This window comes from Thalassophryne amazonica, chromosome 8, assembly GCF_902500255.1.
Source record: "Thalassophryne amazonica chromosome 8, fThaAma1.1, whole genome shotgun sequence".
NCBI lineage: Eukaryota > Metazoa > Chordata > Actinopteri > Batrachoidiformes > Batrachoididae > Thalassophryne > Thalassophryne amazonica.
In genome coordinates this window covers 51,249,535-51,263,407 of record NC_047110.1, presented here as the reverse complement: position 1 = coordinate 51,263,407, position 13,873 = coordinate 51,249,535, and the positions used below count along the sequence as shown (strand labels likewise).

At 40.2% G+C, this 13,873-nt stretch overlaps 1 protein-coding gene across 10 annotated transcripts in view; it reads right to left on the bottom strand.

Annotated features, from left to right (window-relative positions):
* The window catches only part of tjp1b (tight junction protein 1b), a 249,644-nt gene that overhangs the window by 132,234 nt on the left and 103,537 nt on the right, over positions 1 to 13,873 (bottom strand). The window contains exon 1 of one of the 10 annotated variants that reach the window (XM_034176223.1): positions 6,863 to 7,077. The exons of 8 other annotated variants lie outside the window; for them this stretch is intronic. The gene's annotated coding sequence lies outside the window, so the exon portion shown is untranslated. Of the gene's footprint in view, positions 1 to 6,571; positions 6,719 to 6,862; positions 7,078 to 13,873 lie in introns of those variants that run through there. One more of the 10 variants, XM_034176224.1, reaches the window with a different exon arrangement.

The window sequence follows — 13,873 nt, the reverse complement described above, 5'->3', positions numbered from 1 at the left end:
CAACTTTGTTTGTGCTTATCCAATCTTACTGGTATTTGATTTTTATTTATTTATTTATTAGCTATGTTAGTACTCGCTTTCTGAATACACCAAGGGTTACAAAGGAACCAGAGCCGTAAATACAATCCTCGGAAAAATTCAGGGAAAAACAAATAGTCAACCCCATACGGCGGTACGTAAGCACCTATATGCAGCAGTGAGATTTGTACCACTATCAAAAACCAAAAAAATTATTTGATGTTTATTACACCAAAATTGTACACTCAACAGGGCTACGGAAGAAAAAGTGGGAACTACAAGTTCTTGAAGATCCTTCAAGAACTCAGAAATGAAGAATTTGGGGTGGATTTCACTGTTTTCACCACAAAAAAAAATCCATATTTACCTTAAAATTTAAAATTCTGAGGATGAATTGTGAACAATGCTTAGATGAAGCAAATAAAACATCAGCATCAAAATCCACCAAGAACTGAAGGAGAACAAGCATTCTGAATGGATATCAGTTTTCATCCAAAAAAAGCCCTTATGTTCCCCAAAATTTAAGATTTTCTAAATTCAGCAAAAAAGAATTGTGATACAATTAAATCTGGAAAGTAATAAATTCATCATGAGGGCCACAAAGACTGTAATCAAATCCATTATCAACTCAGAATTTATCAAAATGTTAACAGCACAGACATGCATATTCCTACGCTTGGTGGAATCCCATTTTATTGAGTCTTTGAATGCTTAATAATCAAATCAAAAGAAACTAGTGATTCACAAACTTGCACCCCTTCTCTGCCATATAATTTCCTGCATGCAGTGTTCACAAACCCATTAAGATTAAATACCTGTATTAGCAAGACGTCAACCTCAGTATCGAAAAGTCCAACAGGTGTGTTTACACATGAAACTAAAGGCCCGGTCACATGGCACGTAATGAAAGGCAACGGAGCCCAAATGAAACAACAAATCTGGACTTTCATTGGCATCGTTTAACCTTTGCGCAGCTTTGTTCCTGCAGCTGGCGCTTCGTCAGGATTTTTAAACTGCTGAAAAATTTGAACTAATGCCGCCAAAAGCCTCAATTCATCTGCATTTCATTTTGCTGTAGTTCTTGGTGGTTTTTTTTTAATCATTTGCTTAGTTTTTGTAACGTTAGTGTTTAGTTTGACTTCGTTCAACCAGCTGAAGCCGGTTTGTAAGCGCTGCTACTGCCGCTGTGTTCATGTACCATCGGAAACTACTGGGCAAACAGCCTGTTTGCTTGGATTTTTTTTTATCTGGGTGGTGGATCAGCTTCACTGCGCTCAGGCACCTTATATAGGCCAGAATTAATATTTTGTGTGGATACACTGAATTATTTTACCAAAAATTAATGAAAACCAAGCTCCTGCCACAAGCAACTGCTGAATTTGAAACAACAAAAAAGTCATGTAATTTCCGATGGTATGTGAATGCAGCGTCAGCAGCAGCCATCACCTCCTGCGTGCACTTATTATTTTTTATTAAATATAACAATATGAGTGTAGGAATGACAGTTCAACCCTTCTGTACATGTGGCATCATCACTTTTTCTTTCCATTTTCACTTTGTTTGCCATGTAATTTGCTCAAAAACTCAGAAAAAGTGCCATGGTTCTGCTGGGGACAGACAAGAGCTCCAGATGTAAGATTACTGCGTCCTATGCATCACATTTTAACCCTTTAGCACCCACCCTCAAACGAGACTGTGGTGCCCAATTTTGGCTTTTATTGATGTCTTTGAACTGTTGTTTAGCCAGGGCGGAATGATTATACAGCATACATCATGAATGACTGGAAAAAAAGAATTAGGGGCAAAAATTTGAATTTATTTTGGATCTTCTCTAATCCACACAGGGTCAAAATCATACATACAGCCTCTAATACATAGCTACATTCACTCAAATCTTTTAATAAGTGGTGCTGAAGGTTCTACAGTGTCTTTTAACATGACACAGCCAAGGCCAATTAACTCCAAGTTAGTGATCATGATTGACTACAACTGGTAGTTTCTCTTTGCTAGCATAAAAAGGATGTGTTTGACAGCACTCATTGAACTGACCAACACTCAGAACAGCAGGAAAGCCCAAGGAACTCTGAAGATCTAAGAAGGAGAATTGTGGATTTACACAAGTTGGGAAGGTCTCTTGGAGCCATTTCTAAACAACTGCAGATACCAAGATAATGAGATCAAACAAATGTATGCAAGCTCAAGTTAGTTGGACCAAACTGTCACCTTCAGATAAGAGAAAATGTGGTTACAATGATACGGAACAACCAAGGAATCACCAAGGCTCAGGCCTGCCATGAAATGGAAACTGCATCACTGTCCACAGTCAAGAGGGGTTCGCATCACCATGGACTGAGCGGGTGCCAACCAAGAAAGAAGCCCCTGCTCCAAAATCAACACCTTCAACCTAGAATGAAATTTGCAGTTGCTCACATGGACAAGCCAAATGCCTTTTGAAGAAACGTTTTTTACAGTCAGACAAGACAAAGACAGAGCTATCTGACCACAATGACAAGAGAAATGGTTGAAGAAGTAAAGGTGAGGCTTTCAAACCTAAGAACACTGTACCAACTGTCAAACATGGTGCTGGTAGCATCATCACCTGGGACTCTTTTGCTGCCAGTGGTACTGGTGCATTGCACAAAGTGGATGGAATAATGAAGGAGGACTACATCCAATTCTTCCACATCACCTCAAATAAACAGCTAGACAGTTCAAACGTGGCCACAATTGGATGTCCAACAGGACAATGATCCCAAACACACATCAGAACTGATTATGGGTTGGATAAAGCAAGCTAACAAACTTCTGGAATGGCTTTCCCAAAGCCCAGACCACAACCCTATTGACAATTTGTGTACTACACTGAAAAGCCAGATCCATACCAGGAAACCAACCAATTTAAATGACCTCTACCAATTCTGTTAAGAACAGTGATTAAATATCCAGCCACAATTATGTCAGAACCTTGATGGCTACCATAATTGTCTGGTCAAGGTGCAGTGTGCTAAGGGACATTTGACCAAATACTAGGTATATGTATAATTTTGAGGCTGTATATATAATTTTGACTCTGTGTGGATTAGAGAAGGTCCTAAGTAAATTCTAATTTGTACACCCAATTCTTGTTTCTTTTTTGAGTCATTAATGTATGCTGCACAATCATTCCACCCTAGCAAAGGAACAATTCAAAGAGATCATTAAAAGCTTAAAATTACTGTAACACTCATGCCCATGATGAAAGTACGTAAACGTCCGACCACAAATGTACATTGCTCCACCTCCCCATATAAGAATAAACCTCTCCAAATAGAGCTTCACTGTCTTCCCTCACTAGTCTCCATTTTGCACACTCACTCAATTTTAGGAAGCTGCCTCCTCCAGACAGTTTTGTCGTACGAATGAAGAATGCAGTGCCACACTGTTTGCATTTACTAATGAATAATGTAAATGAAGTCCAAGACATATTCAGTCATTTGGAAAAGATCAGGTATCCATCCCAACTTTGCTAAAGAAACACAGCTGTAATAAAAATCACAATTTAATTATGTTGCACAAACAGGGGCATGTACATGTACATGACATTGTTTTGGCTTTGATTTGTTTTTTTTACATAGAATTTCTGTTGTGTTGTAGAGATTGGTTTTAACTGTGAGTTTAAAGGGGATTTAATATTTTGCTATTACCCATAATGCAATGGTGCAAAATCATGGTAAGAGTTTCCGTTAGGCGCTGTGCTCCAGGGTGGTCCTTATATTGCAGCATTTTGAAATGTAATACTCTGACCCCGTGAATAGGAACCAACTGATGAAAAACATGCTGTGTAAAATTTTGTTTGTATAAATAAATTTTTAGAGGTAGCGCAAAAGCATTGAAATACTGCTATTTTATGCTATATAAGGCTAAACAAACTAAGCTTAATGGTGCCCCAACCCATCCTAAACAACATATCAACAGGCCCGATGAACCCTCCTGGAACTTCCTTCAGAAATTCAAGATGGCCTCCACAGGTGATTTTCAAGCTTTAGTTAGTATAGCATTATATAGCATGAAAATAGCAAAGCCTCTATCTCCCACAGTCTGGTGAAGCATGGGTATGCCTTTGACCCTCTCAAGCCACTGGGGTCCTCAACACTCAGGCACCTATGCGCTGTATCATGCACAGAGAAACATGCCACATGGCCAAAATATTGAAGCTGGTGGTCCTTCACAATGCAACTGATACTCCTCATCTTAGTCTCCCTTAGTAACTTCTTCTTTGACACAAAGACATTCCGGCACTACCCTCCAAATGGACCAAGGACCAAGACATCCAGTCGTCGCCTTAGGTCACTAGTTAACGTCAAAGTCTCACATCTAAGGATGGGTATCGAGAACCAGGTTCTTTTCAAGAATCGTTAAGAAATAATTTGATCCACCGACATCAAAAGCCTTTGTGCTTAATGATTCCCTTATCGGCCGTTGTTGAGGGTGTCTGTCGGGAAAATGATCATTTCTCTCCATTGACTGCAAACGTTGCACCGCTATCTGCTGAGTCAAGTTAGAGTCCAGCGGGAATTAAAAACTTCAAAGTGAATCACCGTTTTAAATCAAATGACCCCTCTGTCCAAACACTGCAATACAAACAATAAACTACAACAAACTAAAGCATTTTTTTTTCCTCCCAAAATGAGACGTCCTGCGTTCTTTATGAATTACACTGATGCTGACGTGCAGCGCAGCCGGCTGAGCTCAGCTCAGAGTCTATGGAGTGACATTCATGCCATTAATGTCTGAAAGGAAATGCTTTTGACAAAAACTACAGATTTTGTTTATTTCTATTTATGTCCAGAGATCAAGGATCGAGTGACCAATTTCATATTTATTTACTTTAGGACTCAATAAAATGTTGTTGACATACACAACTTGTAAAGCCTACTTTTAGTACAGAGAAAATTAACAAGAGGTACTGATAAGGGAATCGATAAGGAATCAGATCGATAAGCGGAATCAATACTGATAAAATCTTATCAATACCCATCCCTTCTCACAACCATACAGTACGACAGGTAGCACAATGATCTAAAAGACTCTGACTTTCATTCTGCTGCAATGATATCACCATCGCCAAACACAATGACAATGTGACTCCATGTAAACAGAAACGCAAACTGGAACTCTTCCAATGACTTTGCATACATGCATAGTTGTGTACTGATATGTTGCCTTATAGGTAACAACAAAACAGACTAGCTAACTTTAGAAATATTATAAAGAAGCCTGAAATTCTTATTAAGGAAAATTTGATGTTGTAAAATAAATCTGAACATGTAAAAGCTGAAAGGAGCACAACTATAATGTTTATTAGTGTCACTTGAATGATAGTCTCCTAATGCCTTGATGCTGAATATAGGTGCTACTTCATAATGAAGGGCAAACATATACCAAACACGGGTGCGACGATTTACCCGAACTGACCCAGACTGACTCCAACAACGGACCCAAACTGACCCAGACTGACCCAAATATGACTAAATAAAGTACTTTTATTTATTTTCGGAAATGTGCTCCATTCTCAAAATGGTACATTAAAAGCAAATGGCACTCACCTTTGCAGATGTACAGTGGGACACACTGCTGCCTGCCTCGTCAGGGCTCATAACATCAGCTATCACAGTTCAGACTCCTATGTATGTTGCCCCCCCCCCCCCAAAAAAAAAATCGCCAGTACTCACAAATGTACTTTAACATCCCTTGTAAATGTTTCAGTATTCTGTCTAGTAATGTACCACTTTGAGAACGGAGCGCATTTCCAAAAACAAAAGTACTTCATTTAGTCATATTTGGGTCAGTCTGGGTCAGTTTTGGTAAATCGTCCCACCCCCAAACGGTACCGTCCCAACCAGATTTGCTACTGAATGTGCTGAATTTTGTTTCGGGTTATCCACTGCTGAGAAAAATGAGTGGAACAAAAACTACAAAGACAGCTACAGTCAGTTCCAAAGGGAAAATATATAATCTTTTGGCCATATTTTGAACATTTTCCAGGTGAAAAGCGCACTTAGTTCAAACTAAACAGTCCACTTGAATCAAACCTATTTGGATACCTGGATGACTGAGAATCTCCACAGATGCCACAGCTGTGCTAAGATGTAATCTGATAATTAACAGGTGATTTCTGTTTACCAAACTGTTAATTACAGTCAAGCAGTAATCTTAGCCAAAGTAGGCCCCCACCGTAAAACCACAGTGCATGTCATGCCAGTGTGGAGGACAAGCGGTTCATTTGTACATCACCATAACTATTTCATGAACTAACATTAGCCAGACAGCGTCAGCTGAGATCCACTTACTGACCAAGTATCACAACACAAGGCACCGCAAGACCTCTTCCACCCAGAAAACCAACGTCACACCTCCAGAAGCTGATCAAACGTTACCACGTCCTTCTCTCCTCCCGCAGTCTGACACTTCAAACATCTCCTCCTTTACACCCATCCGATAAAAACCTACACCAAGCCGGCCGACATTTTGTTGTAGCAGCTAAGCTAACCTAGCTCACCCGAGCTAACGTTACCTGGACGCTCTGCACCGCTCGGCGTGTGAACAACAATCCTTCCACTCGGTGACAGCTCGACAGCACGGTACGCTCTCATTTAATAACGCATCTTCTGTACGTCCCGCGTAAAATAAGGCAACATACATCATTATAACGGCTTTATTACTAGATAACTAGCTAGCTACCCGCTAATCAGTTAGCACAGCGCGTAGGTTTGCTAGCAGAGAAGTTCCCTCGGCTTGGACCGTTATCGCTCGCAAGGGGGGCGGAGGGAGAGACACACACACACACGCACACGCATCTACTCACCTCCCTGCGGCTACAAAACCTATTCACAGATCAGGCGAGAAATCCATTCACCTTCGCTAAATCAGCGGTCCACACGGTGTGCTTGTGCGGAGGAGCGGGGAGGGGAAAAAAGCTGCCAGTAAGATCTGCCTGGTGTGGGTCCAGAGCAGCAGCAGCCGCCGCACTGCAATGGCAGGCAGTGGATGAAGTCGCTCCTCTGTCTCCCTCTCTCTTTTCTCTCTCTCTCTCTCTCTCCCCCCTCGGTGCTCACATTTCGCCTGCCTTCTCCACCGCAACTCGGGCCGGAAGAAACCATTCGGCTGCGGACGCGGGGTGGTGAGAGAAGTAGGGATGCTGATGAGAGCAGTCGACTGCTGCAGCTGCAGTCCAACAGCATCGAGCGCCATTGCGCCGCCGTTCCTCCATCACACAGTGAAAAGACGTGTAAGGATGTAACACATGAAACGACTATTGCCCTAAAGTGGAAAAACGAAACACTTGAAGGCAGTGAAATAACTAGAAGAGCACTCAAACCAAACACCTCCATCAAGGTTGTCTGATTCCACCTCTGTTGATGTTTTCCTATAACCTCTTTCGTTGAGAAAGAGTTATCCGTTTGAACAGGAGTATTCTGACATTGTAACGTGACCGGCATGGTAACCTATGGTGATAACCAGACTTTAGGGCCTTAAAGCCATTTCGATGTACAGTGGGGGAAATAAGTATTTGATCCACTGTCAATTTTACAGGTTTTCCCACCTAGAATGGAGAGGTCTGTAATTTTTATCGTAGGTACACTTCAACTGTGAGAGACAGAATAATAAAAAAAAAAATCCAGAAAATCACATTGTATGATTTTTAAATAATTAATTTGCATTTTATTGCATGAAATAAGCGTTTGACCCCCTACCAACCGGCAAGAATTCTGGCTCACACAGACCTGTTAATTTTTCTTTAAGAAGCCCTCTTATTCTGCAGTCTTTACCTGTATTAATCGCACCTGTTTGAACTTGTTACCTGTATGAAACACACCTGTTCACACACTCAATCAATCACACTCCAAACTGTCCACCATAGCCAAGACCAAAGAGCTGTCTAAGGACATCAGGGACAAAACTGTAGAACTGCACAACGCTGGGATGGACTACAGGACAACAGGGAAGCAGCTTGGTAGAAGACAACAACTGTTATGATTATTTATTAGAAAGTGGAAGAAACACAAGATGACTGTCAATCTCCCTCGGTCTGGGACTCAATGCAAGATCTCACCTTGTGGGGTAAAGATGATTCTGAGAAAGCTCAGAACTACACAGGAGGACCTGGTCAATGACCTGAAGAGAGCTGGGACCACAGTCACAAAGATTACATTAGTAACACATGATGCTGTCATGGTTTAAAATCCTGCAGGGCAGCAAGGTCCCCCTGCTCAAGCCAGCACATGTCCAGGCCCGTTTGAAGTTCACCAGTGACCATCTGGATGATCTAGAGGAGGCATGGGAGAAGGTCATGTGGTCAGATGAGACCAGAATAGAGCTTTTTGGAATCAACTCCACTTGTCATGTTTAGAGGATGAGAACAACCCCAAGAAAACTGTCCCAACCATGAAGCATGGGGGTGGAAACATCATACTCTGGGGGTGCTCTTCTGCAAAGGGGACAGGACAACTGCACCGTATTGAAAGGAGGATGCATGGGGTCATGTATTGCGAGATTTTGGCAAACAACCTCCTTCCCTCAGTAAGAGCATTGAAGATCGGTCATGACTGGGTCTTCCAGCATGACAATGACCCCAAACACACAGCCAGGGCAACTAAGGAGGGGCTCCGTAAGAAGCATTTCAAGGTCCTGGAGTGGCCTGGCCAGTCTCCAGACCTGAACTCAATAGAAAATCTTTGGAGGGAGCTGAAACTTCAAACCTGAAAGATCTGGAGAAGGTCTGCATGGAGGAGTGGACCAAAATCCCTGTTGCAGTGTGTGAAAACTTGGTCAAGAACTACAGGAAACGTCTGACCTCTGTAATGGCAAACAAATGTTTCTGTACCAATTGTTAAGCTCTGTTTTTCTAGGGGATCAATTACTTATTTCATGCAATAAAATGCAAATTAATTATTTAAAAATCATACAATGTGATTTTCTGGATTTTTTTTTTTTTTTAGATTCTGTCTCTCACAGTTGAAGAGTACCTACGATACAAATTACAGACCTCTCCATTCTTTATAGGTGGGAAAACCTGCAAAATTGACAGTGGATCAAATACTTATTTCCCCCACTGTATATAAACAGTAGTGCACAGAGTGTCAGGGCAGTAGCGTTTTTTTGGTATGGGCAAACCGGGCAGCCACCCGGGGTGGCATTCATGGGGTGGGCAGCTGTGGGCATGAACACTTAAAAAAAAATCATCTACACTGCAAACCGGTTTTCGTGTCACTGTGTGTGGAATTGGCAAATTGATGCCCCCTGCAGCTGCACAGGTGCCCTTGCTGAGAAGGACGGTACACAGAAGCAGTGTGAGAAAGGGGAGGGGCATGCAGCAGCTGACCTCTGGGGGGAGTTAGTGGGCTACAGTCGTTCCAAATAACACACATCTCATTCATAATATTATAAATACAGGCTGTGTTGTGCTGGGTGGAAGATTGGGAACCAGGTTTGAAGATTCTGGTCCTTTCTGGTGTACTGGATAACTACTGGATGTCTCTCAGAATCTTTGTGTACCTTTGAAATTACTTTGTGTCAAATGTGTTTTTAATTTAAGGAGACCTAGTTGTGGCCTGTTACACTTTCCAATAGATCATGGTTATATAAATGTTTGGCTGGTCTTGTGAATTATATTTTGAAGTGACGTCAGAAATATTCTGCTCGATCATCTTTGGCCACAAGATGGCACCCTCCATATGCATGATAAATGAAGGCTTAATAAATCATGCTCTCAAAGGGAAAGTCCATGCTGTTAAATAAAGACAGGGAATAACCTTCATGCACTGTTGAAAAAATACAGGTAATAACTAGGGCTGCACCTATCGATTATTTTAGTCATTGAGTATTCTATCGATTATTCTGGCAATTAATCGAGCAATTGGATAAAAAGTATTTTTGCATTTTTAAACAACATCAATAGTCCAGGGCTCTCTTAAGCAATGCCACAATGTACCAAAGTGGGATTCAAACCCAGATCTATATATTAGCAGACAGTTAAGGCAGGGGTGGTAGCCAAGTGGTTAGGGCGCTTGGTTTCAAGCACACCAGCTTCTTACATTCTCACCCATCTGCATGTTTAACTCCACATTGACATTTTTGTCTGCTTAGTGGCAAGAAGTAGTTTACCCTTGAGTACCTTGTGCCTTGTATAATAAAAACAATTTGCTTGTTAGCTTCTGCTTGCAAATCAGTGTTTGAGTTATAAATAAATGTGTTGATCAAATTAATTTTGTTTCTTGTTGCATGAAATGGTACCACCATGTTTCAAAATAAATGTGTCTTGTACACCGCACATGTTTTTTTTTCTTCTTCATGGTGCATTTTTTGACATATGCAACTAATACACTGGTGCAACATATAGTCAGGAAAATATAGTGGTACTGCTTTTGTGTTGTTGACTGACATTTTAAATCTTAAATCATTTGTTTAACTTTGGTATGTTTATTGTAGTCTGGAATTTTATTCAAATTTAAAACGTAAACTGTTCAAACTGAAAACACTGAAAAACCAGAGAAGTTAATTTAACCAAAAATAAATAAATAAATAAAATGTTGAAACTTATTACATAAATGTTTTGACACCAACTAATTTTTAAAAGATGCTTAATAAAGGATGTTCCTTTAACTTAAAACAGTAGTTGGTGATGCTTACATTTTATTTATTAGTTGCAAGAAATATTTTGAGTTAAATGAAGGTATCGGGTTTTACAGTGTTGTCAAACTGAGAAACTGTAATGAGGATAAACTTGTAAAAGGAAATGTGGCAAAAACTCAAATACAATACTGTTTTCTGCTGACAGTCACCAGCAAGCCTATGGACCAATGTACATATGAAGCTGTAAAGGTTTTGCCTGTGCTGCATATGAACCAGGGGGTTCATATTGCATCTTCAAATAGCTTGTAACAATTATCTGACTCAGAGAGGTAATAAATTGGTATGACAGAGAGAGTTCTGGGATTGCAGTGACTCTCCGGTGATCGTAGCAGCTCTATTGAAGAATACAAAAACAAGCTCATAATGTGCAAAATGCTTTCCATTAATGTTCTATTAGCTTGACTGTAAAAGAAGCTTAATATCACTTTCATCAAACAAATACTGTAGGGTGTTGGGCTTCTTAATGTGTTATTGCATAAATCCATTTAAAATGCAGAAGGCAGAACAAATACCCACTGCACAGCCACTGTATTCAATAGCCATTCCCATGGGATATACAGATTTAATCAATGTACAATAGAATCTAAATTACTCACCTCATATGCTGTTTATTTTTGTGCTACTTATCTATAAGTTCTTAATTCTATATGCAGCAAAGCTTTCTGCTGTGTATTTTATCACTTTGAGCTTGTGTGACCGTTCTTGTCACCTCTACCTCTGGCACTAATGAGCGCAGGAGAAGATAGGGCCTGAATATAATACTGGAGGAGTGCAGAGGTCCCGCAGTGTTGGTGACGTAAGGAGACCTGCAGATCTCATTGGAGGACAGGAAGGGGGTGGGGGGCATCTTGAACGGAAGAAAGCAAGTTGGAGAAGGTCACAACAATTAGATAAACAAGGGCAGTCTTACAGGATATAATGAAAACCAGGATGTGTCATAAATACAAAAGAACTGTAAATTAACAATTCATCTCTTGTGTACCAATGACCTGTACACGGTTATGTTTTTGCAGCTTTGCTAATACCTTAGAATACATATAGATGAAAGAGTCAAGATAACAGCTCATCATCCTTCGGGTTAAAGTTATTTCTTGAAATCCAAATATGTTATTGCCATGTGATTAAACTGACTCATATTTTATGAGATTATGCTGCTTAATGCATTTCAGTTGAAGCCCTTGAAACACCCTCTGCCAGTGCTATGGCAGAGTTTCATCACTGACTCCAGTGGCACAGAGGGAGTTTCACATGCTGAGCAAAAGAATTATGCTCCCCCACACCATCAGCACATTTAGACAGAGACACCATCCAAAGCACGGGTGTGACTGCAGGAAAAAAATCACACGAGCGGAAAAGCAAATTAGGAATCCACAGCAGGTGGACTGTTAGAGTGCAATGGCTCTGATGGTGATGAGTGCGTCACCTTTTAGCTGCACAGGTCAAAAGAAGGGCGCAGTAAGCAAAGGTTGGCTTTAATGATTGCAGCTATCGAGTGGCATGACGGATGTTACACATAGACAGAGGAGGATAAATTCTATTATTTGATATCATCGCAAGAGAGAAATACTATTATGTGACCATGATACCAAAGCTACAGGATGACACATGAAACTACAGGTGTGCTTGGCATTCAATTGCAACAAACTAGAGTACCATCTTTTCTGGACTGTATGTAGCATTGGAGCATTAGTCACACCTGTCCAAAATTGTGTCACAAAGAGGACAAAAAATTCTATACATCACATTTATTTTTGGAATGTGGTGCTACTGATTCATACAACAAAAAGTGAAATGAATGGAATTGGTACAGTATTTATTTATAATGCAAACATTGTGTTAGCAAGCAGAAGCTAATGGCCTAATTATTGTTACTGTACAAGGCACAAAGAATTCAAGCATTAACTGCTTCTTGTCACCACTTAACAGGCAAAAACATGAAAGCAAAGCTAAACACATGCGTGTTTACCTCGCTAAATTATGCATTTTTAAATCATTATAGTTAGCTTTGTCTTAGCCTAGCCGTTCTCCTTGTTGTCCTTCAGCTGTTCCACAAAATGCAAATAAGTCAAACGCTGAACATTATGAAGGTTTATTCCCTCTCTTTATTCAAGACTGTGGTTTTTCAGTTTGAGAGCATGCATGGGCGCAATTTGGTGGGGGATAGGGGGGACATGTCCCCCCCACCTTTTCAACCAGGGGGCACAGAATATGGTATGTCCCCCCCACCTTCTGACATATGTGTGTACTTGAAACATGCTTTGCCAGTCTTATGTGCAAAACCATGTCAGAATAGTATCTTTGTTTCTGCAAGTTTGTATTTTTAGCAGCACTGACTTGTTTACAACACCTGTTTCTTGTTTGTCACATTCGGAATTTTCTGGGACTGCATTTGCCCAGATTTGAAACCAAAAATAGTTGCCTCTAGGGACTAGTGTCTACACATAAGTATCAATGGACCATATGCTAATTTACTAAATTCTGAAAGTTAGAAAAGGAAATCAGAAAAGCTATCTGGGACCTCAGAAAGCTCATCTGCAATTATTGCTTGATCTCCAAAATCAGTCTATGCAAGCAAAATTATATTCAGTATGAGTGTTGTCATTAGTGCCACTTCGAAAATTAAATTCATGATAAGTAATTTATCCTAAACTTATGATCTGTTGTTTTTTCAAACTTATGCAAAAACAAATCTTGAGGGAAAAAAAAAATACAGTATGCGATAGTTAATAATTATTAAGAGCCTGTTCTTTCATATTTATGAATACATTTTACCACATTGCAGTTGTTTTTTTTAATGAGAACTCAACCTATCATTCTTTTTGAGTTCTACACATGTGTTGATACCTTATTTACACCAGGATGTTAATAAAAACAATGCTGGCTATTCTCAGAATAAAGTACTTATATCCACACTTTCAAATTGCATAAGTCAAATGGTGTCCACTTTATGGTCTTTTGAAAACATTAAAATTACTGTTCTGGATGCTCAGAATGCATCTGAGCTTATCTAGAAACCGTTGGCTTCTGGGGGCCTAAAGCGGTCCGAGTCCCCCGACCCCGACTTTGTCCCCCCCAATTTCTAGTTCTAAATTGCGCCCTTGAGAGCATGAGTTATTAATTTAAGATCATTTTAATTACTGTTAATTGAATTTGTTCTTTAAGACCAAGCACATCCTCCTCATTC